Genomic DNA, 24,225 nt, shown 5'->3' on the forward strand with positions numbered 1-24,225 from the left:
GCCAATTAATTGTGGGCCAGGCGCTGTTGCTCACAGCTGTAATCCCAGCACTTTGGGAGGCAGAGGTGGGCGGATCACCTGAGGTCGGGAGTTCGAGACTAGCCCGAGCAACATGGAGAAACCCCGTCTCTACTAAAAATACAAAAATTAGCTGGGCGTGGTGGCTCATGCCTGTAATCTCAGTTACTCAGGAGGCTCAGGCAGGAGAATTGCTTGAACCCGGGAGGCGGAGGTTGTGATGAGCCAGGATCATGCCATTGCACTCTAGCCTGGGCAACAAGAGTGAAACTCCGTCTCAAAAAAAAAAAAAAAAGGCCAATTAATTGCCACCTGGTATTAGAAAATCTTATGTAAATACATGCAGATGGAAAAACATGGAGAGTGTTAAATAAAAACAAGTATTTTCTTAACTTTCAAGTTCAAGGGTACATGTGCAGGATGTGCAGGTTTGCTATCTAGGTAAATGTGTGCCATGGTGGTTTACTGCACAGATCATCCCATCACCCAGGTAGTAAGCCCAGCATCCATTAGCTATTCTTCCTGATGCTCTCCCTCCCCCCAACCCCAACAGGTACCCAGTGTGTATTCTTCTCCCCATGATTTCATGTGTTCTCATCTATCAGCTCCCACTTATAAGTGAGAACATGCGGTGTTTGGTTTTCTGTTTCTACATTAGTTTGCTGAGAATAATGGCTTTCAACTCCATTCATGTCCCTGCAAAGGACATGATCTTGTTCCTTTTTAATGGCTGTTTCGTATTCCATGGTGTGTATGTAAAAACAAAAGTCTCTGACATTTCAACTAGGCACGGTGGCTCACACCTGTAATCCCAGCACTTTGGGAGGCTGAGGTGGGCAGATCACCTGAGGTCAGGAGTTCGAGACCAGCCTGGCCAACGTGGTGAAACCCTGTCTCTACTAAAAATACAAAAATTAGCCGCGTGTGGTGGCGGGCACCTGTTATCCCAGCTACTTGGGAGGCTGAGGCAGGAGAATCACTTGAATCCACGAGGCAGATGTTGCAGTGAGCTGAGATCATGCCATTGCACTCCAGCCTGGGGGACAAGAGTGAGACTTCGTTTAAAAAAAAAAACAATCTCTGACATTTCAGAAACGAGTTGTTTTGAACTGAGGGATAGAAGATTGGCCTTTGCTCTTGGAAAACAAATGGAAACTGGAATTAGATAGGTACCCACTGGTACCCTTCTTTTTTTGTTTTGTTTTGTTTTGAGAAGGAGTCTGGCTCTGTCGCCCAGGCTGGAGTGCAGTGGTGTAATCTCAGCTCACTGCAAGCTCCGCCTCCCGGGTTCACACCATTCTCCTGCCTCAGCCTCCTGAGTAGCTGGGACTAGAGACGCCCGCCACGACGCCCGGCTAATTTTTTGTATTTTTAGTGGAGACTGTGTTTCACTGTGTTAGCCAGGATGGTCTCGATCTCCTGACCTTGTGATCTGCCCGCCTCAGCCTCCCAAAGTGCTGGGATTACAGGCGTGAGCCACCGACTGGTGCCCTTCTTTACTTCGGTTTGTGTTGTTCTGTGTCTGCACTGCTCTGGGCACATTCTTCCTCCTCCTATAGACACATCCCTCTCCTCCAGCCCCACAGGGTACTTCCACAGTCTCTCTCCCATCCCTCATGCTACCTCATGTCATCTTCCTCTGTGTGGCAGAAATGTTTGCCAGGTCACCACATGCTCTACAACCTGTGCTGAATGGTTGACCAACGAGACATGCCTTCTGTCCTGGAGACGTCAGTACATAGCTGTGTATGTCCAGCGGGCACCATAGCACAAAAAGAAAACCACCACTGATGTTACTTAGCTGAAGATACACTCCTCAGGTAGCCATATGTTACACGGCCTTCGTGTCCTAGCAAAACTTCATGTCCTAGCAAAACTTTTTACTTCTTTGAAAGTCTCCTAGCCTCTGGTAATTTCTCCCCCTCTGAGATACTGTAGCGTTATGTTCTTCATTGTCTTGCTCATTGGTACTATTTGTATGCTTCAGTTCTGTGGGCCTTGACCTTCTAAGCTGGTTGTATGCTCCTAGGAGATAGAAACTATGTCTTAAACTTAGTTTTACATATATATATATATATATATATATATATATATATTTTTTTCCCCCTTGAGACAGAGTCTCGCTCTATGCATGAGCCACAGGTGCAATGGCACGATCTCAGCTCACTGCAGCCTCTGCCTCCCAGGTTCAAGCAATTCTCCTGCCTCAGCCTCCTGAGTAGCTGGGATTACAGGTGCCCAGCACTACGCCCAGCTAATTTTTTTGTGTGTTTTTAGTAGAGATGGGGTTTCACCATGTTGGCCAGGCTTGTCTTGAACTCCTGACCTTACGTGATCCACCCGCCTCAGTCTCCTGAAGTGCTGGGATTACAGGCATGAGCCACCACGCCCGGCCTTTTTTTTTTTTTTTTTTTTTGATAGGGAGTCTTACTCTGTCACCCAGGCTGGAGTGCAATGGTGCCATGTCAGCTCACTGCAAGCCCTGCCTTCCGGGTTCAAATGATTCTCCTGCCTCAACCTCCCAAGTAGCTGGGATTACAGGCACACACTGTCACACCCGACTGATTTTTGTGTTTTTAGTAGAGATGGGGTTTCACCATGTTGGCCAGACTGGTTTGAAACTCCAGACCTGTAGTGATCTACCCACTTTGGCTTCCCAAAGTGTTGGGATTACAGGTGTGAGCCACCACGCCTGGCCCCCATATGGGTTATGAGTACTTAAGACATGTTTGATTCAATTTAAAAAATAATTACAAGCTAGGCATGGTGGCTCACGCCTATAATCCCAGCACTTAGGGAGGCTAAGACGGGAGGATTGCTTGAGCCCAGGAATTTGGAACCAGCCTGGACAATATAGAGATACTGTCTCTACGAGAAATTGAAAAATAGGCTGCAACACTCACTCTAAGGGGAACACTGTGAGGAATGCCAAGATGAATAAGAACAATATGGTTTAGCATACCAGAACAAGGAAGTTTCAGGTGCTAGAAACACAGACATCCTCAGCTCAAACAGGAATGCCCAGAGCAGTATACGAGAAAGCCTGGAGCTGGAGTCAGAAGACAGGGTGTGACTCCCATGTGTGGGGCCCTAACTCTCTCTAGACCTCAATTTCCTCATATGTTTAATAAGGATAATGGCCTACTCTTCAGCCCACCTGAGAGGACAGGTTACTTCAAGAAAGACAGTGAGCAGCAGGTCCTTTAAAAATCAAAGGAAAATAGGCTCCTGGATAGGTGTGAGATGGAAATGAATTATGGCACATATGAGAGCAACAATAAATTATCCCTTACTAACAATAACCTAAGGGAAATGCCCGGCATTGTGTCTGACACAGACCAGATACTCAATAGTTCCCTTCTCATACTTGCTCAGCCCTGTTTGAACCCAGACTGAGAGCAGCTCAAAATATGCAAGTATTCCATGCTCACAGAACCTGAAAACAACAGAAGTGGCTTCTAGGCACATGGGCTCCCATCCTTGCAGCAGCTGGTGTAGAGGTTGCATGACAACTTGTGAGGATTTTGCAGTAGCGTGGGCTCAGCTACATGGCCTAAATAAAGGTCTCTTTCAACCCTGAGATTCTGTAAGTTTCTATTTTTTTTAGACAGAGTCTCACTCTGTCACCCAGGCTGGAGTGCAGTGACACGATCTCAGCTCACTGCAACCTCCGTCTCCCAGGCTCAAGTGATCCTCCCACCTCAGCCTCCCGAGTAGGTGGGACTACAGTTGCATACCACCATGCCTGACAGATTTTTAAAGTTTTTTTGTAGTGACAGGATCTTACTATGTTACCCAGGCTGATTTTGAACTCCTGAGCTCAAGCGATCCTCCCACCTCAGGCTCCTGAGTAGCTGGGACTACAGTCTTGCGCCACCACTCCTGGCTAATTAAAACTTTTGTTGTTGTTGTTGTTGTTTTTTGTAGAGATGGGGTTCTGCTATGTTGCCCAGGCTGGGTGAACTTCTGGGTTCAAGTGATCCTCCCACTTTGGTCTTCCAAAGTGTTGGGGTTACAGGCATGAGCCACTGCGCCTGTCTTAGTTTATGTTTTAAAGTCACTGAGAGACACGAAAACTAAATGGTCCTGGGTTGGAGGAAAAAAAGTTACTATAAAGGACAGTATTGGGAAAATTGGCAAATTTGGAATATGTACTGACTGTTAGATGATACTGTTATATCAATGTTAATTGTCCTAAGTGTGATAATAAACTATGGAAATGAAAAGAATGACCTTGTTCTTAAGGGGGGGTGAATGATCATGGTCTTTACAACTTATTCTCAAATGATTCACAAAAGAGAGAGAAAGCAAATGTGGCCAATTTTAAAGGGCATATGGGTGTTTATTGTATTATTCCTGCAACTTTTCTATAGGTTTGAAATTTTTTCAAAATAAAACTTTTTTGCCCAGGCATGGTGGCTCATGGCTGTAATTTCAGTGCTTTGGGAGGCTGAGGTGGGAGGATCACTTGAGGCCAGGAATTGGAGACCAGCTTGGGCAGCATAGAGAGATCCCGTCTCTACAAATAAATGAAAGAAAAAAAAAGCCAGATGTGATGGCATGTGCCTGTGGTTCCAGCTGCTCAGGAGGCTGAGGCAGAAGGATCGCTCGAGCCTAGGAATACAAGACTGCAGTGAGCTGTGATTGTGCCACTGCACTTTAGTCTGAGCAGCAGCAAAATAAATAAATAAAACAAAATAAAACTTTTTAAAGGTCACTGAGGCTGCTGTGTGGCCGGCGGAGCTATAGAGGAGCAAGAGTAGAGGAGGGCAGGCCTGGGAGGAGGCCTTTGTGAGGATGGAGGCATAGACTGGGGTTTTGACAATGGGGATGGAGAGATGAGGACAGATCTGAAATATGTTTTAAAGAACATATTTAACAGAACTTGCTCATGGATTGGATGAGATTTTAGGTGAGAGAGAGGGAGGTAGATGTTCCCCACTTGGTGCACCCTGATGGTTGCAGACTGAATTCCAATAGAATCTTCTCCCCAAGGTCTTTTTATTCCCTCTCTCTTCCTCAATTCAGCCACTCTATGAGTAGTTAATACAGGTATTTATTTCACAGATGAGGTGAGACGTAGAGAGATGAAATGACTCATTCAGAGTTATCAGGTGCAGACAGAAATTTTACTCTACCCAGAAAACCAAAACATAGGCATGAAATCAGTGTTCTTCAAACTGAATCATCTCTCATTAATTGATTGTGAAATCAACATGAGTTCCTGTCAGTGTTAAAGAAAAAAGAAAAAGAAACAATAAAAATATAGCATGCCTTGTATAAAAGGGTAAGTAATGTTTCATGAAACTTGTTTTAGTTTTATATTCACATATGTATATACTAGGTCATGATGTGAACGTATTTCTTACTTGAAGTTATGAAAAATTGGAAAGGCACATACAGGATCATTGTAGAAGGAACTTATGTTATCAGAGGTCCTGTAGTCCCCATGGGAATAAGAAAGCAAAAGACAAATTCACTTGGGCGGCTACTGTAGGTTGTCATATGTTGTTTATTTCTTCAGTGATTGATAGGCTGTAAGTCAATGTTTTCTTAGTTGATTTCTTTTTCTTTCTCTTTTTTTTTTTCTGACACAGAGTCTTGCTCTGTCACTCAGGCTGGAGTGCAGTGGTGCAATCTCGGCTCACTGCAACCTCTGCCTCCTAGTTCAAGGGATTCTCCTGCCTCAGCCTCCCGAGTAGCCAGGATTACAGCCGTGTGCTACCACACCCAGCTAATTTTTTGTATTTTTAGTAGAGACAGGGTTTCTACCACATTGACCAGGCTGGTCTCAAACTCCTGACCTCAAGTGATCCACCCACCTTGGCCTCCCAAAGTGCAGGGATTACAAGCGTGAGCTACCATGCCCGGCCTTTCTTAGTTGATTTCATAGTCATCCTCTACTTCCAGTCTTGCCATTAGCAAATATTGAGTGCTTGCTGTGTGCAGGGTTAGAGAAGTTGCTTCTCTGTGTGAGATCTATGTTTTGTGTGTGGAGGGTGTGTGTGTTTGTGTGTTTAAAAATAGACTTCATTTTTTTTTGAAGAGCAATTTTAGGTTTACAGCAAAATTGAGTGGAAGGGGCAGAGATTTCTCATGTACTCCCTACCCCTACACATGCACAATTTTCCCCATTATCAACATCCACCAACAGAATGGTTTGTTACATCTGATGACACATTGTAATTGCACAGCCTTATCATGCAAAGCCCATAGTTTACATTAGGGTTTACTCTTGGTGTTGTATATTCTATGGGTGTGAGATATATGTTTAAAAATATTTTTATTTGATAAATTGGGGATAATAGTAATTTCACAGAACAAAATGTTGGATAAATTAAATTAGTTAATAAACACAGGGTGCTTTAAACATTCCTAGTGCAAAATAAGATCTTGTTGTTTGTGGTGGTGGTGGCTATTCAGGCTTAAGGTCTAGATTCCACTTTAGTATGTAAGTAAATAATAGTAGTCCTGGCTGTCATCTGTGTGTGTAATGTAGTAATCAGTTTTGTTTAGCTAGTTCTCATGTGTAACACATTAAAGCAATCTTGATTAGTGAGGGGACCTCATTACTAGGTTACCATTAAATGGTAATATTAAGTGACCAAAGTAATGGAAAATTGTCTTCCTTTTTTTCTTTTTCTTTTTTTTCCCCTGAGATGGAGTCTTGCTCTCTTGCCCAGGCTGGAGTGCAGTGGCTCACAGCAACCTCCACTTCCTGGGTTCACGAGATTCTCCTGCCTCAGCCACCCAAGTAGCTGGGATTACAGATGCACGCCACCATGCCCAGCTAATTTTTGTATTTTTAGTAGAGACTAGGTTTCACCATGCTGGCCAGCCTGATCTTGAACTCCTGAACTCAAGTGATCTGCCCACCTCAGCCTCTCAGAGTGCTGGGATTACAGACGTGAGCCACTGTGCCCGGCCTGGTTCCTTTTTCTCAAACATTTAGTTTGCTGTTTCTTGATCACATATCATCCTTCTTTCCTTTCGAGGTCAGGGAAGATAATTTTTACTGTATGTACTGCTACATCTTCACAAATTATCATCTGAAAAGCCTTCTCAGATTTGACAAATGAAATCTCTTTTCATTCCCAGGAGGAACTTGTTAAACCAATGAAGTTCAAAATTCTAATTCCTGTTCCTTTCTAGTGTGCACCACTTTATTCATCTTGAATAAACATACAACCTCAAGCATCCTACAAGGCAAATAGATTCCTTTTTAATTAGTGGCTCTATACACAGAATTTTATCATCATGAAATTTATAAACCAAGAAGGGAACAAATATTTACACTTGCAACTTCATGTCAACATTGCCCACTATTTGAAGAGCTCTGAAAATGTAAATGTATCACCCCCTCCTTCGTCCCCCACTCCCCACCCCCGCCAGCTTTTAAACTATGGCAGTAGAAAAATAGGTTTCAACTTTCTAGGAGCACATCTTCTATGTAGGGAATGTGGCAGGTACAAATAAGTGTTCTTTATTTGTGACTGGCATTACTTTTTTTTCTTACAAAGATTTGTTTCAGAAGCTAATCTTCAGTTTTTTGGTTGTTGCTTTTTGTAGTACTATCTCTAAGGCACCTCCAAGTAGAAAGGCAAAATTTTATTTTGTGAAGTTACTGCTTTGATAGTTCCACAGAATTATTTCTCTATTTAAGTAGGCCTTTTATTCCAGGACAAAATGAAGCCAGCCAGAAGGTTTCTGGGAGAAAAATAATGAAGAGCTGAGGTGTTAATGTGGGCAGTCTAATGCTTGATAAAACTTTTGGCCGGGTGTGGTGGCTCATGCCTGTAATCCCAGCACTTTGGGAGGCTGAATCACCTGAGGTCAGGAGTTCGACACCAGCCTGGCCAACATGGTGAAACTCCATCTCTACTAAAAATGCAAAAGTTAGGCATGGTGGCGGGCACCTGTAATCCCACCTACTTGGGAGGCTGAAGCAGGAGAATCGCTTGAACCTGGGAGACTGAGGCTGCAGTGAGCCGAGATTGCACCATGCACTCCATTTTTTGTTTGTTTGTTTGGCCCTTTTCAGGGCCAGATTCCATCTCAGAAAAGTCTTGCTCTGTTGTTCAGGCTGGAGTGTAATGGTGCAATCTCGGCTCACTGCAGCCTCAACCTCCCGGGTTCAAGCAATTCTCCTGCCTCAGCCTCCCGAGTAGTTGGAATTACAGGCATGCACCACCACGCCTGGCTAATATTTGTATTTTTGGTAGAGGTGGGTTTTCACCATGTTGGCCAGGCTGGTGTCGAGCTCCTGACCTCAGATGATCCGCCCACCTTGGCCTCCCAAAGTGCTGGGATTACAGGCATGAGCCACCACACCCAGCCAAGAAAACTTTTAAAGATGTATAAATATGCAGTGATTTAAAAGTCTCAATCGAAGCTTGTTAAAATGTATTGAAATAATTTAGGAAAAGAGGGGCTGCTTTTGCTGAAATTTGAGAGATGTATACTCTTTTTCAAGGCTTTACAGCAGTTTTAAAAAATATTTTAGTTTTTTGTAGGCAGCTTCTGAACCAGAGTAAGCTCAGAGACTCCCTTTACTGCAGTTTTGATGCTGCAGAAAGTGACTCTGCTTAATTTCAGCTGTTGAGGATGTTGGTTATACTATGCCAGATCAAAAAAATGATTTTACATTACTTAGTTTGTTAAAATATGTTTAATAGGTTAATCTTTTTTCAAAGCATCAAAAATAATTAAGATGAAATATCAGATAAACCCCATGTCTAGAATGAATAATTTAGTTCTAAACATCCTGGAAGCGAAGGAGAAAAGAACAAGATGTTGGTTTATAAAATTCTTATTGTCAAATAAGGAAGCATAGAAGTTTGAAGAAAGATAATTTGTTTATGTTTTTATTTTTTCTTTCTGAATTTAGGAGCAATTTATGTTTGGCTTCTAATCCTATATTATCATCAAAGAGTAATAACATTGGGAATCTTCCCTCCCATTCTACTTCATCCTCCCCACTAAAGGGAAATACCAGATTATTAAAAAAAAAAAAAAAAAAAAAGCATGTTGGTTGTACAAAAAGAAACATTTTAAACAAATAAGAAATATATGTATTGAAATGCAGTCTCCCTGAGTGATACTAAACCCCTGTCCAAGTGGGCATTTCTCAGCCCACAGAAAGGGATGGCATTGAATCACAGCTCAATGGAGACATTTTTGTGAGGAGCTGTGATGGTTTGTGTTTAGCAAACATGTATTGGGCATCTCAGATTTGCCTGTTAGGGATGCAACGATGAGTGAGATACTATTTGTTCACTTAAGAAACTCAAAGAGGGGGCCGGGTGCAGTGGCTCAAGCCAGTAATCCCAGCACTTTGGGAGGCCGAGACGGGCGGATCACGAGGTCAGGAGATCGAGACCATCCTGGCTAACACGGTGAAACCCCGTCTCTACTAAAAAATACAAAAAACAAGCCAGGCGAGGTGGCGGGCGCCTGTAGTCCCAGCTACTCCAGAGGCTGAGGCAGGAGAATGGTGTAAACCCGGGAGGTGGAGCTTGCAGTGAGCCGAGATCCGGCCACTGCACTCCAGCCTGGGCGACAGAGTGAGACTCCGTCTCAAAAAAAAAAAAAAAGAAACTCAAAGAGGAAAGGGGTTGACTTGTTCAGTCAGTGACTTATGGAATATTTCATACTCATTCATTTATGGAGTACTTTTTGTAGGTATAGTACAACGTGGTCAGCCAGGGAGACTGTAGTGGGTGCATTAGTAACTAACCATACAGCTAATGCTAATGTTGCGGGCTGACGGGGTTTGGGGTGAACAAATTACCCCTAAAGCTCAGGAGTTCTAGACCAGCCTGGGCAACATGGTGAAACCCCGTCCACTAAAATACAAAAAATTAGCCAGGCATGGTGGTATGTGCCTGTAATCCCTGCTACTCGGGAGGCTGAGGCAGGAGAATCACTTGAACCCGGGATGTGGAGGTTGCAGTGAGCCAAGATCGTGCCACTGCACTCCAGTCTGGGCAACGGAGCGAGACTCCGTCTCAAAACAACAACAGCAACAACAACAACAACAAAAAGACATTTGTTTTGCTGGGGAAGGCTTTGCAGAGGGAGGTAGCTTCTTCTAGATTGAGATTTAAAGTCAAAGTCCATCCATAAAGTAGGGAAGGCATTTTACATAGAGGAGTAGCAAGCTACCGGGATCAGAGGTGTGAACCAGGGTACATGTTTGCATTATGGTGAGTGGTGTCTGGCCAAACAATGTGTGGCTCAGGGTCTTTCTGCTTCACCATCTTTAGCATAGAGGCCTTCCTTGCACTCACTTGCTCATCTCATTCTCACAAAATAGCTGCTTCATACGTAGGCCCCAGCTCTCTGTTCCCACAGAGGAAAGAGGGAAAGTGCCAAGGGTAACATCGGAAACTTCTTCCTTTTTATTCAGGAAATGAGGCACTCCCCAAGGCTTCTGCTTATATTTCATTGGCTTAAGCTGAGCCATACGACTATCACTACTGGCAAGTAGTCTGGGATGTCAAGAACTTAGCTTCCCAGTCTCTTTGGTTAGAAGGCAAAGGAGAAGATGGTGGGAATGGGTTTGCATCAGTCACTACACATTATCTGCTTTATTAGGGAAACATTATCTTAGTATTGTTACCAAGTTCAAGGTCTTTTCTAGGATGATCAACCATCCTGGGTCGCCTGGGACTGAGAGTTTTTCTGGGTTGTAGGACTTTGAGTGCTATAGCCTGGACAACCCTAGGAACACTAGGATAGTTGGCCATCCTAGTGTTTTCCCATATCCTCTGTTGTCCAAAAATATGGAAGCAGGTCACTTCTTGACACGGGAGCTGCCTTGACTGGGCTTAAAAAGGCCTGAAAGGCAGCTTTATAATTTATAATGAGAAATAAATGGTATTGGGTCAGGGGAGGATACTGGAAGCAGAGCTCTGTGGGATTTGCTTGGTGCATGTGAGATTTTGAGAAGAGGTCTTAGGGCTACTATATTACCCAAATTCAGGGGGCTCTGTTCACTTTGCCAGCAGCTTGGGATTAATTCTGTAGTGCTAATGTCATTCCGAGAAGCCTTTCAATGGATCTGAGCTCAGGGTTCTTAGTCCCCCTGTTACTGAAGCTTCTCCCCTAGACAGTGTCATTTTTGATTTTTCCTTCCTTTCTAAGCTTCTGGTGCTGACTAGTCTCCCCTTCTAATGGACAGTGTTTAGATATGTTATTGTCTAAAGGTAGATCTGGCCAGGTGCGGTGGCTCATGCCTGTAATCCCAGCACTTTGGGAGGCCAGAGTTGGCAGATCACCTGAGGTCAGGAGTTTGATACCAGCCTGATCAACATAGTGAAACCCCATCTCTACTAAAAATATAAAAATTAGCTGGACATGGCAACAGGCGCCCATAATCCCAGCTAATTGGGAGGCTGAGGCAGGAGAATCGCTTTAACCCAGGCCAAGGTTACAGTGAGCTGAGATCATGCCATTGCACTCTAGCCTGGGCGACAGAGCGAGACTCCATCTCAAAAAATAAAAATAAAAATAAAGGTAGATTAAAAAAAAAAATCGAGACGTAATTTGAGTATCGTAAAATTTAGTTCTTTAAAGTGTATAAATTCAGTGGTTTTTAGTATATTCACAAAGTCATTCACTACTGTCTAATTCCAGAACGGTTTTCTTACCCCGGAATGAAATCCTATACCCATTATCATCACTGCCCATGTCCTGCTTTGCTTAGACTCTGGCAACCACTGATCTACTTTCTGTCTTGATGACTGTGTATTTTAGACATGTCATATAAATGGAATCCTGTAGTCTGTGGCCTTTTTTAAAAAAATCATTGGCTTCTTTCACTGAGCATAATTTTTCAGGTTCTTTTAAGATGTAATATGTATCAGTACTTCATTCTTTATAACTGCCAAATAATAGTTCTTTGTATGGATATACCACATTTTATTTATTCATTCGTTAGACATTGATAGTTCTACTTTCTGGCTGTTATGAATGATACTACTATGAACATTTGTGTACATATCTTTGTGTGGACACATGTTTTTACTTCCCTTGGCTGTATACCTAGCGGTGGAATTGCTGGTCTTCAGGTGTGTCTTACTGATACTTTTTTTGAGATGGAGTTTTGGTCTGTTACCTGGGCTGAAGTGCAGTGGCGCAATCTCAGCTCACTGCAACCTCCACCTCCCAGGCTCAAGCAATTCTCCTGCCTCAGCCTCCCGAGTAACTGGGATTACAGGTGCGTGCCATCATGCCCAGCTAATTGTTGTATTTTTAGTGGAGATGGGGTTTCACCATGTTGGCCAGGCTGGTCTCGAACTCCTGGACTCAAGCAGTCCTCCTGGCTCGGCCTCCCAAAGTGTTGGGATTACAGACGTGAGCCACTGTTCCTGGCCTTATCTTACACTTTTTTTTTTTTGAGACGGACTCTCTCTCTGTCACCCAGGCCGGAGTGCAGTGGTGCAATCTTGGCTCACTGCAGCCTCCACCTCCCAGGTTCAAGCCATTATCCTTCCTCAGCCTCCGGAGTAGCTGGGACTACAGGCGCACACCACCACACCCAGCTAATTTTTGTCATTTTAATAGAGATGGGATTTCACCATATTGGTCAGGCTGATCTCAATCTCCTGACCTCAGGGGATCCACCTGCGTCGGCCTCCCAAAGTGCTGGGATTATAGGCATGAGCCACTGTGCCCAGCCATTAAGGAGGCTGTGTCTGTAATATCCCCTGTGGGTTTTATAGTTGGACTCTCACTGGACAGCCTCGTTTTTCTAAGATTTGGGGGCTATAAGGATCAGAGTTGTCCCCAGTTGACTCCTTTCACCTCGGCCGTAAGGTTACTGTGAGGCTTCAGTGAGTTAATCTGCATAAAGTAAGGTGTGGCCTGTACCCTGTACGTCACTCAGTAGTGGTGATTTCACTGCCCTTTGCCTCCTGCCTTTGGCTTCTGGCCATCTCCAAACGCCCCATGCCTTCTGTGCTCTGCCCTCTCTTGAAACACAGGAATCTAAAACCATTCATTGATACTTTTTGACTGATTATACTGAAAACAATTGCATGTTATCTCATGCAGAATTTTCATGTTAAACCCTATGTTGCAAGGATACCACTAACCAGCACACAGATGGCGGTGGAGATTGATTGATTGAGATGGGGTTTTGCTGTGTTGCCCAGGCTGGAGTGCAGTGGTGTAATCGTAGCTCACTGTAACTTTGAACTCCTGGACTCCAGTGATCCTCCCATGTCAGCTTTCCAAGTAGTTGGGACTACAGTCTCATGTCACTATGCCTGGCTAATTTTTAAAATTATTTTGTAGAGATGGGGTCTCGCTATGTTGCCTAGGCTCATCTCAAACTCCTGACCTCAAAGCGATCCTCCTGCCTCAGCCTCCCGAAATGTTGGGATTACAGGTGTGAACCACCACGCTTGGCTGGGGATGGAGTTGTAGGCACCAGAGGCTTCCTTCTGAGGTTGACCTAGAAGGCACTCTTGGTGGGTGCCATGGGATGGGGAAATACAGTCAAAAGGAACCTGCTGTTCCCGCTGCTTCTCCACCTGAAGCGGATGTGTCTGCTGGGGCTGTTGGAGTCTCCATCTTCACTTAAACTTCACTTAAGAGCTGAAAGCTCTGCCCCTTCAAGATTTTTCCTGCTGTCTCTCCTTCCCTGCTCAACCAGAGATTCCTCTTATTCTTCCTGTTACTATTAATATTAATCTGGCTCACTGCCTCTTTTCCTTAACCTCATCCTAAAACTGTCTGATGCATATTTTATATGTTCTTGCAAGTTTGACTTTTAGTTAATATTTTACAGTAATTTCATTCCTCAGCTATCCTCTTGTCTGATACCCTGGAACTCATTCCTGTGCCTATCAGTTCTCACCTCTGGTAATTAGCTTTGTAAAAAAGAAATGTGACATTTGGACATATTCTCTTATTAGTAAAGGTATTGTTGTATATGAGACTAATACTGTGCATCTGTAACAAGTTGTTCCACCTTGTGAATACTAATGTAATTTGGAAATAAACCTTTCTTTGTTAAAGACTTTTTCTACATGGGCCACATGTTTCTAGACCTATTTCCTAATAATTTGTGGTTTTCAAAGGTATGTCAATAGAGATGCTGTAGCCAGCATGCCTGGATTCTGTTAGATAAACATTTTGTGAGATTGCTTACTTTAAACAATTGTCTTTAAAAGTTAATTTCTTCCCTAATATCTCAGTAAGGAAATTCTGTAGTATTTAAGAAGCCTGATAAAGTCCAGTTAAAACATTTTGCATTGCTCTTTAAACATCTTTTCTGAGGGTTGATGTGTTCATGTTTGTTTGGTTCACATACTTTCTTCTGAATTTTAAGAAAGCTCTGTCAGAATCAGTAACTTGCCTATAGTATATTTTTCATAACCATATGGTTTTCTTTATTAAAAGCAGCTAAGTAAAAATTTCAGTGAATAATAGTGTATATATGGGAATGTATTCCTCATCATTTGTAGCTCTTGAGAGAGTGACTGAGGTACTATTTTCTCTTGAGTTCCTGAGAGTTTATAAAGAGATGACAAACAATTGGCTATGGGATCGAAATAATGCACATGTAAAATGGAAGGGAAAACATGGAAACAGTTTCTTCCTTTGTTCTTCCCTGACCTTGATGAAATTTTTACCACTTAACATTTTTCAGTAAAGTCAAGGTCAGTATCTGAGCCTAGTATGGTTCTGCTTGCCACTGTCTGAGGATTACTTGTCTTTTTACAGAATGTACATGCTCCCAAAGGAGAAAATACAGTTTGATTTCAGGAAGACAAACAGCTCTTCCGGGACAATAGTGTCAAGTGTAAAAGGATTATAAAGGTTTTAGGACCACGGGATGGTTTGAAGGGGAAAGGGTGAAATGACAGTTAAGGTTGACATCACCGAGGTCAGTTGTTAGCTGCCCCCCACATCTCCTGCTGCCCTTCTGGCAGTATTTTACAGATGTATTTCCTTTGATCTTTCCTTTAGTAGGAAGTTGTAGGCTTTAAGATCCAGCAGAAAAAAGTTATGAGCCATTTGTAACCCTTTTGAGCAGTCCTTCAGGTGGAACACATCTCATAAGAGCAAGTGAATGGTCTTGGGTAATTAAAGCTCACTTTATGATTGTACAGTGTAGTGGCCAGCCCAGTGGGAACATCACCAATACACGTTATGAATGCGTAGAATTGAGACTTTATACCTGGAGACTGTTGGATGACCTCGTCCTCTGCCCCCAGGCCTACCGTTCTGCCCATCTTCATCCAATTCTGTTTTGATTTTTACAAATTATGTGCTTGTTAGTCCTCTCATTGCTTCACTGTGAGGGAAAAAACTTTTCTATTGAGGTGCTGAAGCTGTGCTTCCAGGACTCGTACTCACGTGCTGTTGAATGAGTCTCAGTGCTCCTAGGAGTCTATAAAAGAATTACAAGGCCTCTTTTCTCTAACTCCCTTATATATGTGTTTTGTCTGCTAGGAGACACTGGCATTTCATGGAGATGGGAGAGAAAAAGACACACCCTACTTAGACAGTTCCTTTATTCTAACATACATACTCACTTCACATATTCATAGACACCTTCCACCTAGCATCAAATTCTGAACTCATAGAAGACTTGGGTTTGTTTGTTTTTTTTTTTTGAGACAGAGTCTCGCTCTGTTGCCCAGGCTAGAATGCAGTGGCGTGATCTCGGCTCACTGCCAGCTCTGCCTCCTCGGGTTCACGCCATTCTCCTGCCTCAGCCTCAGCCTCCCTAGTAGCTGGGACTACAGGCGCCTGCCACCACACCTGGCTAATGTTTTGTATTTTTTTTTTTTTTTTTTTTTTTTTTAGTAGAGACGGGGTTTTGCCATGTTAGCCAGGATGGTCTTGATCTCCTGACCTCGTGATCCACCTGCCTCGGCCTCCCAAAGTGCTGGGATGAGCCACCGCGCCCGGCTGGTATTTTTGGTTTTGTGTGCATACCTTTTGAAATCCCTGGGTTGAAAATTTTCTAGGTGTTGTTTGTATACTCCAGTCAAGCCCAGGATATTAAGGGTTATATTAAGATTAGTTTCCTCAGTGACTGTTAACCAGAAATTTTATCTGTCAGGAGAAAGGATTCATGCAACTCTAAGAATGCATTGCCCTCTGCATAGCCTATTAGCTTTGGCAACCGAAGATAGATGAGACTTAGGCTTCGTTTAAATTTTTCATCGTGATGAGACAAATCTATTATTATAAAAGCCCTACTTTATCAGTGAGAGTGTTTCTTTATGTTGTTTTAATTAAAGAAGCAGTGTGTTTTTAAATTTAATTATGGTACTTTGAAGATCTGATACTAGCTATAAGCTAAGGATTCTTCGGGTTTTCAGGATTTTTTTTTTTTTTTTGAGATGGAGTCTCGCTCTGTCACCCAGGCTGGAGTGCAGTGGCGTGATCTGGGCTCACTGCAACCTCTGCTTCCTGGGTTCAAGCGATTCTCCTGCCTCAGCCTCCTAAGTAGCTGGGGTTATAGGCATGGGCCACCATGCTGGCTAATTTTTTGTATTTTTAGTAGAGACAGGTTTCACCATGTTGGTCAGGCTGGTCTCGAATTCCTGACCTCAAATGATCCGCCATCTTTGGCCTCCCAAAATATTGGGATTACAGGGGTGAGCCATACTGCCCGGCTGGTTTTCAAGATTTTTAATGCATTTGGAGCAGCGCTATCCTAAAGAACCTTCTTTGATGATGGAAATTTTCTGTATCTGCACAGTCCAATATGGTATGGTAACCACCAGCCACATGTGGCTATTGAGCACTTAAAATGTGGCTGAGACTGAGAAACTAAAATTTTAATTTTCTTGAAAATTAAATTTTATCTATCTATCTATCTATTTATTTATTTATTTATTTATTTATTTATTTATTTTAGAGACAAGGTCTTGCTCTGTCAACCAGGCTGGAGTGCAGTGTGCCATCATGGTTCACTGCAGCCTCAACCTCCTGGGCTCAAGTGATCCTCCTGCCTTAGCCTTCTGAGTAGCTGGGATTTCAGCCACCACACCTGGCTAATTTTTAAAAAATTTTGTAGATATGGGGTCTCTCTATGTTGCCCAAGCTGGTCTGGACTCCTGGCCTCAGCCTCCCAAAGGAGAAAATGTCAATTTTTATAGTCACATGTGATTAGTGGTTATTGTGTTGGACAGCACAGATTTAGAATCTGAGGAAAATCTCCATTTAGTTTAATGCCATCTGAAGCTCTCAAGATTCCTCTTTTTGGTTGGGAAGTTGAGGCTGCTTAAATCTGAAGTTGATAGTGGATAATATTGCTATTAGACCTAATGAGACATTTCTTTAATAAAGATGCAAGTTTATGCAACTTAAATGTGCTAGATATGAACTTTGGGGAGGCAAAAATTAATTCCAGAAATAATTCCAACATAATTAATTGAACAAATATTTAGAAAATGTTTTCTAGGATAAAGAGGTGTAGTAAATATTGTGGAGGACCCAGAGGTGAGTGGGACTTAGGTGGAGCTGCCTATTTTGAGTCCTGCTGGGGAGGCCTTGAAAGGTCAAGGGGAAGCTCTTTCTTTCTTTTTTTTTTTTTGAGATGGAGTCTTGCTCTGTCACCAGGCGGGAATGCAGTGGCATGATCTCGGCTCACTGCAACCTCTGCCTCCCAGGTTCAAGCGATTCTCCTGCCTCAGCCTCCCGAGTAGCTGGGACTACAGGCACCTGCCACCATGCCCAGCTAATTTTTGTATTTTTAGTAGAGATGGGATTTCACTGTGTTGGCCAGGATGGTTTTGATCTCTTGACCTTGTGATCCTCCCACTTTGGCGTCCCAATGTGCTGGAATTACAGGCGTGAGCCACCGCGCCCGGCCAGGGGAAGCTCTTTCTGAGGGAGTAACTTAGAGCACAGAATGCCAACTGGGTTATCATCAGGCTGTAAACAGTAGGATTTGGCTTTGTGCAAGCTGATGCTTTTAGGTGGAAACCCAGGGGCAAAGGATAAGCCACAGAAACATAGGCTGCATCTGCTCCTACTCTGTGCTGCCACCTTACCTGCCCATTAAGTGCTGTGTTCTTGACTAAATAATTCATGTATCGCAGAGGGTGTGTGTTCCCACCAACCTCTGGCCCATCCATAACTCAGTGTATTACACTGACCCAGGAACCAGAGCTCACTTCGCCCTGCTTGGAGTCAGGGAACTTGGAACCTAACTGTCCTGGGCCCTCTTTCTGGCAGTTGGGTGAGTCCTGAGGGCCTGATGTGTGAAGCTTGGACAGGCTGGGCAGTAGGTTATAGCGTATCTTGTGAAGGAGACCATGTCAGCAGTGGGGAGCAGAATGCAGTGGAATCAAAGACCTGATCTCATAGTGCAGATGTGAAGGGAGAAGAGCCAACCTTTCTCCACCGTCTATCTGGGGACAGGGGACCGTCTCACAGGGACCGCACCTTGGCATTTGGGCCTGTCAGACCAGGATCTAGTCATCAGAGTTACCCAGTACCCTGGGGTTTGTTTGTACCAGGTCAGGGATGCAGTTCTGAGGCAGTATGTTACATCTGAGTCTACGGGAGAGAGAGGCGGGGTGACAGTCTTGCCACAGGGTGTCCAGACGCTCCTGGCCCAGAGACTGAGCCATGGGTGGTGGGATGTTTGTCTCTCTGTGTGGCAAGGCTTTAGTCTCTGTTTTTCGTTTTTTGTTTTTGAGACAGAGTCTTTCTGTGTTGCCCAGGCTGGAGTGCAGTGGCACGATCTCGGCTCACTGCAACCTCTCCCTCCCGGGTTATGGCAATTCTCCTGCCTCAGCCTCCTGGGTACCTGAGATTACAGGCGCATGCCACCATGCCCAGCTAATTTTTGTATTTGTAGTAGAGATGGGGTTTCACCATGTTGGCCAGGCTGGTCCTGAACTCCTGACCTCAGGTGATCCACCTGCCTCAGCCTCCCAAAGTGCTAGGATTATAGGCGTGAGCCACCATGCCCAGCCTGTTATCTGTTTTTGAGTCATGATGTCAGGATGACCAGGCTGGCACACATATGTAGCCTGGAATGGGTTAGGCTTCTGGCTTTGATGTTAAGAAAGGAAACTAGTGCCGAGTGGAGTGGCTCCTGCCTGTAATCTCAAGACTTTGGGAAGCTGAGGCAGGAGGATTGCTTGAGCCTAGGAGTTTGAGACCAGCCTGGGCAACATAGCAAGACCCCACCTCAAAAAAAAAAAAAGGTAGTTTGGTGTGGGGCGTGTGCCTATAATTCCAATGCCTTGGGCTGAGACACTTTGGGGAGACTGAGACTGCAGTAAGCCATGGTTGTGCCACTGCAGCCCAGCCTGGTTGACTAGAGTGAGATCTTGTCTGGAAAAAAAAAGAGAACTGGCTGGTCCTTCCTGAAATATAGTGCCCACAGGCTGGCAGAGCACTGACTGACACTTACCTCTTACAGAGGTGGGGTCAGGATAGCTGTATGGAAATTCTCCAGTGTGTGGGTTGTACGAGTGTGTCTCATATCCATCCCTTCAAGCACTGCCAGGCCAGAACCCAGTGAAGTTTACAAAGAATGGGTTTCATGTTAGAAGAAAATATTACCTACATGTAAGTAATCTTGGGTATAGCTGGGAAGTGATGAATAAATTTGACCATTAAAAGATTCGGAATGTCTGTATCACCAAAGACAAAATCACAAATATAATTAAAAGACAAATAACAGACTAGGGGAAAATAGGCCATGTGCAATACACAAAGGATAAATACAGAGTATATAAAGAGGCTTCTGCATATTAATAAGAAAACACTAGAAAAATGGGCAAAAGATATAAAAAGGCATTGACAGAAAGGGAACAAATGGCCAATAAATACAAAGAGATGCTTAACTTCATTAATAATTAGTGAATTACACGCAACCAGATATGATTTTATCCCATCAGATTGGCAGAAATTAAAGAGAATAATATTATTTGGCAGCAATGAGGAAAAATTGGTGTACTTTCATATCCTGAGCATATAAATTGTTCAGACCTTTTTGGAGAAGGTAGTTTGGCTGTATCTTTGAAAATAAAATCACGTACTTTTAATTTGGTAGTTTTACGTCTAGTGAAATGCACATGAACACATGCTCATTCCAGCACTGGAATGGTGAAATATTGGAATGATTAAATGTACAAGTGGTACAGCCAGCATATAGAATGCAGTACCTAAAAAGTATATAAGAGTGTGGTGTAGATCTTTATGCAACTGATGTGGGAGGCTCTCTCAGATTCCTTTTTTAGTGAGAAAAAATACAGAATTATTACATTTATATTTGTAAAGCTCAAAATTTATATGGATTGTATTTTGTAAATTCTAAAACATGCCTTTCAGGTTTTTTAACATTTCTGAAATCAGTGTATCTAACAATTGGTGACATAGTTTACTAATTTAAACTCTTTCTTAGTGAAGCATAATGCACATTGCAAGTGATAAGATCGGCCAGGCATGGTGGTTCACACCTGTAATCCCAGCACTTTGGGAGGCCGAAGCGGGCAGATCACAAGGTCAAGAGATCAAGACCATACTGGTTAACACGGTGAAACCCCGTCTCTACTAAAAATACAAAAAATTAGCCGGGCGTGGTGACGGGTGCCTGTAGTCCCAGCTACTTGGGAGGCTGAGGCAGGAGAATGGCGTGAACCCGAGAGGCAGAGCTTGCAGTGAGCCGAGATCGTGCCACTGCACTCCATCCAACCTGGCCAACAGAGCAAGACTCCGTCTCAAAAAAAAAAAACCACAAGTGATAAGATCTTAGATTTGATGAAGGATGATATGTAAATACATGGATAAAAGACTCTAAGACAGACATGGGATGGGATTGAGGAAGTGTCAGTGGGGACTTTGTATCATCTATGTTGTCAGATTTTTACAGTGAAATTGTATTCCATTATTGTGTAATGAAAAATTTTTAAAATACATATTTATATTTTTTAGACAAGATAAGGTTGCCTGGATGTCTCTGATGTCTGATCCATTTCTCCACTTGGGTGATTATGCTTGATATTAAGCTTTGAGAACTTTAAGGCCTGGATGGTTGATAGAGCTTTCAGCTTCATTAAGAAGTTAAGTAGCTATGAAGATTCAGTGGGAGAGAATTGAGAACTGAGGTCCAAGACAAGGGAGGAGCCAAACTCCAGAACCCAGGGCCAGTTGCCTCATGGGAACCTTTGCATCTGTGTAAAGAGGTTGAAATTCTCACCCTGCAAGGTGGTGCCGGACTTTTTATACTGGACTGGGCGTACCTTGGAGCGAGGCTCAGTGGATGGGAGGCAGAAAATAGATCAAATCAAGGAGCCTTATTCAGTGTCTTTGAAAGAAAAATTCATTGTTTTGGGAGAGAGCTAAGCCCTAGTGGGAAAGAGCCAAAGGAGTAAATGGGCTTTTAAATCTGAGGAATTTACACAAGTCAGGCAGCAGATGACCTGCCATAGGTTGGAGGCAGGCTCTGCTTGGATCCTGTGTCAACAGGGCATAGTGTGAGTGTCTCTCCATAAGTAAGAGCTGTGTTGTGAAGATGAACTCACAGTTCAGTAGTGGCTTTTTGACCAAAGATTACTCTTCAAGAAGGGATAAGGTGTATGGAGTGTAGCTCATTGCCAGGGCTGTGGGAGGCAGAAGAAGGAGAGCGCACTCAGCCAAGATGCCATTTGAGCTGGTCACTGTAGGAAACGGAGAATTTGGACGTGTGATTTTTTTTTTTTTTAAAGAGAGAGTCTTACTCTGTCGCCCAGGCTGGAGTACAGTGGTGCAATCTTGGCTCACCACAACCTCTGCCTCCCAGGTTCAAGTGATTCTCCTACCTCAGCCTCCCCCAGTAGCTGGGACTACAGGCACATGCCAGCCGCCTGGCTGATTTTGTGTTTTTAATAGAGATGGGGTTTCACCATGTTGCCAGGCTAGTCTTGAACTCGTGACCTCAAGTGAGCTGGCCTGGACATGTAATTTTTAAGGAGATATTCAGAAGGAAAGGGAGATGGGCCCACCACTTACAAATGCATACAGGAGGCCGGGCATGGTGGCTTACACTTGTAATCCCATCACTTTGAGAGGCTGAGGCAGGCGGGTCACTTGAGGCTAGGAGTTTGAGACCAGCCTGGCCAACATGGCAAAATCCTGTCTGTACTAATAATACAAAAAATTAGCCGGGCCACTGCCCTCCATCCTGAGTGACAGAGCGAGATTCCGTCTCAAAACAAACAGAAATGCACACGGGAGAATGTGAGGAACTGAGTAGTATAGTTTTCTCGGAGGACACATCTGTTAAAGGGAAGCTGTAGGAAGTAAAATAGAAAAAGGTAGGTTAGGGACAGACCATGAAGAGCTGAGAATGCCGAATTTAGAAATTTGACCTCGAGTCAGTGAGCTCATGTTTTACATTTAATCTTTTGGTTACCAAGTATTTTTTTGTACCATCATGGGTTTGATTTTTAAAATACAGTCACTTTATTTTCTAAGGATTTTATGATACATGTTCAAATCTTGAGTTAAAGGTAGATAGAACACAGTTTGGGGTTTTTTTTTTTTTGGCATATAAATGGTTGAATTTCAAAATTATATTTGTGTTACAAAATTTGTTTTTACTCTCTGCCTTTCAGCATTTGCAAATAACCATTTATCTTTCAAAGGAGATTCCAGTATGTATCCCCATTCAATAAAAGCAAAGAGCTGAGCTCTATATATATAAGAGGTAAAATTGAACATGAGAGGTTTACTGAGCTAGATTAGTAGGGGATGAAATGGATGAACATTGTTTGGGGAAAGCTGTGATCCTTGTTTCCTTTGCTATAGTGCAATTTGGAATGGCTTCTTTATTCCTGGCAATTCCTGACAGCATTTCTTTTAAACCTGGCCACCTTTCCATTGCCAGCTCGACCTTGATGTTAGCTGGTGCTGCTACTGCAAGGGCTGCCTTTGGCAGGAAGCCTTCAGTCAACTTTCTGGGCTCTGGTTTTTGGCTCTGCACATGCCTCGCTGAGCTGACCTTAAGAATCTGAAATGTGGAGGGTCATTTTGGGGTAGGGAAATGTGGTGGCAACTCTTGATTTTTCTGCCACGATGTAACTTAACAGATCCTCTTGTTTTTCCCTAAATGGTACAAGGGTTTGCACCGAAATGGTAATTCATCTGTGTCTGTGATGCTTTAAAAAATAACAGTTTCACTAATGTGTCACAACATGTATTATTTATCATTTTAGTAAATGGATATTTTAACAAGCAACAATTTGCAAATTTAAGCATGGCAGTTAACATGATCCGACATTAAAAAATTAAATAATCTCCTGCCGTCTTTGTCATCAGCCTTGCATTAAGGATTTTAGCCCTTCTGGGAGCTTTCATTTTTTGTTGACTCTGACTGATGATGGCAGATTGTGGTAGTGATCAGAGCTGTGCGTTTATAAATTATTTTTTAGTTGGAACAATATTGGCATGTAATGTGGACTGACAGAATTAACATTGTATATCATTGCCAGTGTTGTTTTGACAGATATTCTGAGTTCTTTAAGGAAGCAGATAGGGAATGTCTGTAATGGACATCTGCTGTCCACTCTAGGTTGCCCAATGATGAGTCCTGGTAGGTTCTACCTTTTGCTGTGGAAGCCAGCAGAGATCAAATGAGCATTTTCTGTTCTTGCCTCCTAGGAACTGCAGGGGTGGACATGCTTCTTAAGCTTAGCCTGTTGACTGCTTCCACCTGGAGTTTGAATCTGAACAGAGTGTTAGAAAATGCAGGGACAGGCCGAGTGTGGTGGCTCACGCCTGTAATCCCAGCACTTTGGGAGGACAAGGAAGGAGGATCACTTGAGCCCAGGAGTTCGAGACCAGCCTGGGCATAAAAGCAAGACCCAGTCTCTACACAAAGTAAACAGATTAGCCAGGCATGGCTAATTTGTGTGCACCTGTAGTCCCAGCTACTCGGGAGGCTGAGGTAGGAAGATCCCTTGAGCCTAGAAGTTTGAGGTTGCAATGAGCTATGTTTGCCCCACTGCACTGCAGCCTGGGGGACAAAGAGAGACCCTGTCTCCAAAATAAAGGCAGTGACAGTAGTGGCACTGGAGTTACTAAAATTATCAAGATTTTCTTCCTGGATAGTCCTGGTTGCACACATCAGTGTTAATATAGATGGACTTAGCCTTTACTGTTGTACATTTCGCACCGATACCTCTAACCACCTTTTGTGCACATAGTAGCTGCTATACCCCCCATAGCATAATTGGCCTG

The 24,225-nt window shown here is 43.4% G+C and overlaps 1 protein-coding gene and 1 long non-coding RNA gene across 12 annotated transcripts in view; both read left to right on the forward strand.

Annotated features, from left to right (window-relative positions):
- KAT6B (lysine acetyltransferase 6B) overlaps window positions 1-24,225 on the forward strand; it is a 204,435-nt gene that overhangs the window by 46,849 nt on the left and 133,361 nt on the right. The window lies entirely within an intron of this gene.
- Window positions 17,764-19,809, forward strand: LOC116269452. Its single transcript, XR_004176979.1, has 2 exons — window positions 17,764-18,509; window positions 19,424-19,809. It is a non-coding gene; the product is annotated as an uncharacterized LOC116269452 (long non-coding RNA).

This window comes from Papio anubis, chromosome 11 (assembly GCF_008728515.1).
Source record: "Papio anubis isolate 15944 chromosome 11, Panubis1.0, whole genome shotgun sequence".
In the NCBI taxonomy this organism is placed as follows: domain Eukaryota; kingdom Metazoa; phylum Chordata; class Mammalia; order Primates; family Cercopithecidae; genus Papio; species Papio anubis.